This window comes from Ruditapes philippinarum, unplaced genomic scaffold, assembly GCF_026571515.1.
Source record: "Ruditapes philippinarum isolate M1 unplaced genomic scaffold, ASM2657151v2 ctg7089_1_1_1_1, whole genome shotgun sequence".
Lineage (NCBI taxonomy): Eukaryota > Metazoa > Mollusca > Bivalvia > Venerida > Veneridae > Ruditapes > Ruditapes philippinarum.
In genome coordinates, this window is record NW_026863260.1 from 84972 (window position 1) to 90971 (window position 6000).

The window sequence follows — 6000 nt, forward strand, 5'->3', positions numbered from 1 at the left end:
CTTGAGTGTTTGAGTAAGGATCAACCAACTTTTCAGGAATAATGATCATCATCACTAAATTACAGGAATAATGATCAACATCACTGTGAAGCTATGCACCTGGGACTTTGCATGTGGATTTTTTCAGTTTTGTTAGAGTAATTGGGGGCACCTGTGTCCTATGGACACATTTCTAGTTCTACTTAGAATTTACATAATTGTTTAATTACAATAACATTAAACAAAAAATTAACATTAATACTATATATATTGTTACGGTTCCCGGACCGGGGAGAGCCTGCTAGTCCCCGGGTAACAATTTATACTTCTCAGGATGTAGGCCTATATAGCGGGTAGATCTAGATCACTATAGCTTCACTTCTATAGGTATTCAATAGTCAGGGTATGTTGTATCAGGAGAAAGCCAGTAGTTAGTTAAACATCTCATTTATTCATCATCAACATCATTCATTCATGTATATACCGTCAACAGTAATATAAATAATACATGTAGTCAAAATGGGTACATATCCGGAAACCACTCCAGTTGGGTTTGTTTACCTTAGTTACATAGATAAATATTCTGTACAAGTTTATAAATACTTGTAATCTATACGTTTATTATAGTTATTTTAATAAGTGAAATATGTTTATTAAATGATTCTGGGTACTACCTCTCCAGATGGATATTTCTATAAGACATTGTGTATAGAGGTTGCGTCTGTAAAGCGGACAATACAATTGACAAAGTTCAAGGGAAAATCTGGGGTATTTATAGGAAAAGGTCACATGACCCTTGAAACAGTAACGTGACTTCATATAATGACGTCACTGAGTATCCAGATGGGTCATGTGATCTATTTGATGACGTCACATTGTCTCCATCTTAACTCGATTAAATACAGAACATATTCTACGTCTCCATCTGGAATTCTAATCAGTACCAACTAATAATGGATAAAACACAAGGCATGGCACAAGTTTGATGAGTTATGGTAGCACTCCACAGTAAATTTCAAGTTCCTGTCGTCAACGCCCTACAAGCAATGTGTCTGATAATTCTGATTCCAAAATACACAACCTGGAAAAAGAAAACATGTTTTGTTGATAACATACATGTCAAAACATTACAAATCTATAATGAAATTATCTCATGTGCAATAGTCAGTCAGTAAAAAAAATTGCAATTCAATCCGTTAGAGCCCAAAATCTACTGTGGTCCGAGACCGAAAACAACATGTTTCGTCCCTCTGGCAAAAAATACCTGCAAATATACGGGCTACAGAAACACTGTCTCTACTTTAGCAACTCCCTATACATGCAAAATATCACAAAGAAACATGTCCTCAACCTTGTAGATTTTTTGCTACTGCTGAAAGTTTGTACCCCCCTGTAAAATGACTTGTTTTTACACACCAACCTGTCTAAAAGCAGTGTTTACAAAAAATGGCGGCCTTGACATCTATCATAAACAGCATGTGATTTCTGGCCATGTTTTCGAATTTGCAAGTGATCATATTAGATGCCTCAAAAACAAATTTCATGCTAAAAATGCACATTAAAGACAACCAGTCATTTAAATTCAGAATAGTCACTATATCTAACAAATCCTCCCTGGCCATTCGAAGCTGTGGCTTCCATTACTGTGGTGTGCTACCTTAAGGAGCACCTTAATGATGTAAACTGATCTTTAAATGTACTTTTACTGCAAGTCTATGCATATTTAAATAAAACTGTGAAAAATTATTGCTAGATATCGTTCGGGTTTCATTTTATATCCCTTTTATGAACTACACCATTACGCGCCATTTTAAGTCTCTATAATGCTACTTTCAGTATAAGCAATGAATGATAGTATACCCAATGTGATTTGTCCTAAATCTGTTTTTTTCACCATCTATGCAATTTTATTGCAATATCAAGTGCTCCTAATGTATGAACTGTAAGAAATATTCAATAAATAGCCCATAAATTTAAAAAACTATGACATTTTAGACCTAAACGACAACTGAAAAGACACAAAATAGAGCAAATTTCATTTTTGTCAGACATTTAAAGGCATTATTTTTTCATACATCACAGTAAATCCCTGTAAATGAAAAAAAAAATCACGCAAGTTTTAATAAATGTCAAAAAACTTATCACACAGCTCATTTAGAGACTGTTGGATAGACACTGAAGAGACCTGTTTGGATTGTCTCCCTTGCCCTAGAGAAATACACCAAGTTTATAAAAATTAATTAGGGTCCAGCTGCAAAAGGCTTATCAGCATGATTAATGACCAAAAACTCTCCAGCAATGACTCACATATAGTACCTAACACAAAGAGATTTCATATACATGTTTTATACAAAAAATCTGTGCAGGACAATTGCTGGAATATATTAGAATTTGGAATATTTCATGTTTCTATAATATACTTAATCATAATTTTGAGACTCTTTTACTATATTGGAGTTTAAAATTGTGCAACATGGGTACACCTAAAGTAAGAAGGAGCTACAAAAATAATAAAGCAAGAAAAAAATCTCAGTTTAAGCCTGGTGAAAAGCATATACTACATAATTATTGTCATGATCATTATAGTAGTGACTTACCTACTGAAACTGTTGAACAAGTAGTGAGACTTAGCCAAGCAGAAGCAATTGATGTCACTCACATAACAAAAAATAGCAAAAGTGATGATGATGATGACAGTATAACTCTACCATACAAACTCAGACCAAAATCTGAAATTGAGAAAATAAATGACCAGCTTGTAGAAAATGATGAATGCATTATTGTTCATTTGGAAAATTTACGACAATTAGTGGCATTGGTCCATAAGCAGCACTGCGGAATTCCCTCAATTTCCCTAAAAATAGTGAGACGACATGGACTTTGCATAAAAATGTCAGTTCATTGCCAGAGCTGCCATTTCGAAAGTGATGCGACAGAAATGTCAAGGCGGATTCCAAGCAAGAGAGGCCCTGGAGCTGCCGAGTTGAATGAGAGACTTGCTCTACCGGTGGCAAAATCCAGAATAGGAATGGATGATGTGTCACTGATTCTTTCCTGTTTGAACATAAAGGCACCTTCCTCATCACTAATACAGAAGAAAGTGAATAAGGCGTGCGACAAGGCAGAAGAGGTTGGAGAGGCCCAACTGTTGCAAAATCAAGACTACCTTGGCCGTGTCCTGACAATGTCCGGAAAAAAGGGCGCTGATGTACAAACTGACAGCGCTTATGCCTGCCGACCACAGGCGGGAAGCGAGAAAGCAAAACAAAGTTTTAGCGCCGTTATTGAAAATAATACGTCAAGGGGTCTCGTACTCTCACAGGCTACGGCTAATAAATTTTGCAAAAAGAAAGGCTGCAACCATGTCAAATGTTCAAAAACATACCCACAGCACGAGTCTATTGCAGCTAGTGAAAAATTCTTATTAAATAAAAATTTGGACAAAATTAGAAAATCAAAAAAAATTGAAATAAATTCTATTACAACAGATGCAAGCGCGCAACTCGCAAAGACAATCAGAGACTACAAAACTCAGAAAAAAATTAAACTTAAACATTATACTTGCTATATTCATAAACTTAGAAATTTAGAAAAAAATTTAAAACTGGTCAAATTAAGTTCTAAACTTTCATATGGTCAAAAAAAGGAAATTTTTGTAAAATCTCTAGCAAAGTCTGTGAGAGCACGAGTACGTCTTGAACTAAAAAACGCAAGGTCATTGAAGTATGATGACAATGATTTTCTTTCTAAATGTACCCTTGCTTTCGAAAACATTATTCCATGCTTCTCGAATAATCACTCATTGTGTCGTACAAAATCAACTGTATGTCAACACCATATGGCCATGCTTGATAAATACAACACAAAGCACCTGCCATATGGAAAGCATTTACAACTTAATAAACAAGATAAAGAAAACTTAAAAGCAACAATACTTAAAACTTTAGATGTAACAACCATAAAGGCTATGGCAGAACTTTTCAACACAAATCGATGCGAAAGTTTACATTCTACTGTTTTTAATTATGCCCCAAAATTCACGTGCTGGCCAAGAAATTTTTCAGGGCTCTGTCATTCTGCAACACATTCTAGAACTCTTGGCAAAGGATTAGCTACAGTCAAATTAGCTAATGCCATTGGCATAAAAGTTAAAATGAATTCAAGAATGTTCTTGCAGCTTAAACGAATGGATACAAAGCGAATGTATCATTCTATGCGCCAAAAGACTGCAGAGTACAAGCAGTCTCGATATTTCATGAGAAAACGCGTCCAACATCGGACAGAATTTCAGGACTCGCTTTACACTGGAACACCATCAACCCTAAGTAAAGAACATAGTTATGGTGTTAACTGCTGAAAAGTTCTGCCATTGCACAGAAAGTAATTGCCTTCAAACTTCAGTGACCTTGCATTATAACTCATAAACTTATAACTTTCATAATATGTAACAAGTTACCTTACAAAATGCATCTCTTTTACCAATGATGGCCCGCACATTCACCAGGATTTTTAAAAACCATTCTATTATTGTTTATAACGGGTGGCTCATATGATAAATGGTGTATATTAAATAATTAATGCACAATGTTTATGGCAAATATGAAATAAATACATTATTGGATCTAAACAGGTTTTGCCATCTAAAGACACATAAAACATTAAACGATGGGCTGCGAACCGAATTCTTTTCACTATTAATAGTGGCACGAGCCATCCCGTATTGGTCTCGGTCAACCCCCCCGTCCCAAAATTTACAACCATTTTCATTAATAAATGATCTTTTATCGAGAAATTCTTTTAATTCATAAATTTCGCTTTCATTCGGGTTCTCTGAAAGAATGAGCGGGCCATTTTTGAGACGGAAATAAATGAAATACCTATTTTTCATGTAGAAATTAATGAAGATTTTATGAAAATATTAACCAATTATCTATGTAATTGATAAAAATCATTCTCCTGTAGGTTGTTATACTGAAAAAACTGATTAATGTGTCTTTACACATAAATTTTATTTGATATGCAAGCACAATACTGCTTTCTGGCATTTTCAAAGAATTTATGTATTTGAATTATCTCCCTTTTTAAAGATGTTTCATGAAGCTACCTGTGATACTTAAGTGTTAAAACTCATCAAAGTTTGTGTTGATTTGTTTAAAAGAGTCAATAAACTAATTTGGAAGAGCAAATGTGAACTTTGAAAAATAATCATTTTACCTTAAGGTAGCACTCCACAGTAAATTTCAAGTTCCTGTCGTCAACGCCCTACAAGCAATGTGTCTGATAATTCTGATTCCAAAATACACAACCTGGAAAAAGAAAACATGTTTTGTTGATAACATACATGTCAAAACATTACAAATCTATAATGAAATTATCTCATGTGCAATAGTCAGTCAGTAAAAAAAATTGCAATTCAATCCGTTAGAGCCCAAAATCTACTGTGGTCCGAGACCGAAAACAACATGTTTCGTCCCTCTGGCAAAAAATACCTGCAAATATACGGGCTACCAGAAACACTGTCTCTACTTAGCAACTCCCTATTATACATGCAAAATATCACAAAGAAACATGTCCTCAACCTTGTAGATTTTTTGCTACTGCTGAAAGTTTGTACCCCCCTGTAAAATGACTTGTTTTACACACAACCTGTCTAAAAGCAGTGTTTACAAAAAATGGCGGCCTTGACATCTATCAATAAACAGCATGTGATTTCTGGCCATGTTTTCGAATTTGCAAGTGATCATATTAGATGCCTCAAAAACAAATTTCATGCTAAAAATGCACATTAAAGACAACCAGTCATTTAAATTCAGAATAGTCACTATATCTAACAAATCCTCCCTGGCCATTCGAAGCTGTGGCTTCCATTACTGTGGTTTGCTACCTATGTAGCAATAAATAAGGGATTACAAATGGGCAAACTGGCGTTAACATTAAGTATTATACATATTTTAATAAATCAGAATAAAGGTGATAACTGTCAACAAGTATTAACGTGGTTTCCGGAGTTATAAAAAGTGT

The 6000-nt window shown here is 34.6% G+C and overlaps 1 long non-coding RNA gene across 2 annotated transcripts; it reads right to left on the reverse strand.

The window, feature by feature from the left end:
• Positions 1–967: 967 nt before the first annotated feature.
• Positions 968–5682, reverse strand: LOC132721644 (uncharacterized). Of its 2 annotated transcripts, XR_009624495.1 has the most exons (4): positions 5626–5682; positions 5194–5285; positions 2577–2708; positions 968–1060 (listed from the first exon to the last, which is right to left on the reverse strand). It is a non-coding gene; the product is annotated as an uncharacterized LOC132721644 (long non-coding RNA). The 2 variants fall into 2 exon arrangements; XR_009624494.1 differs by lacking the exon at positions 5626–5682 and having other exon boundaries at positions 5194–5406.
• Between the last annotated feature and the right edge of the window lie 318 nt (positions 5683–6000).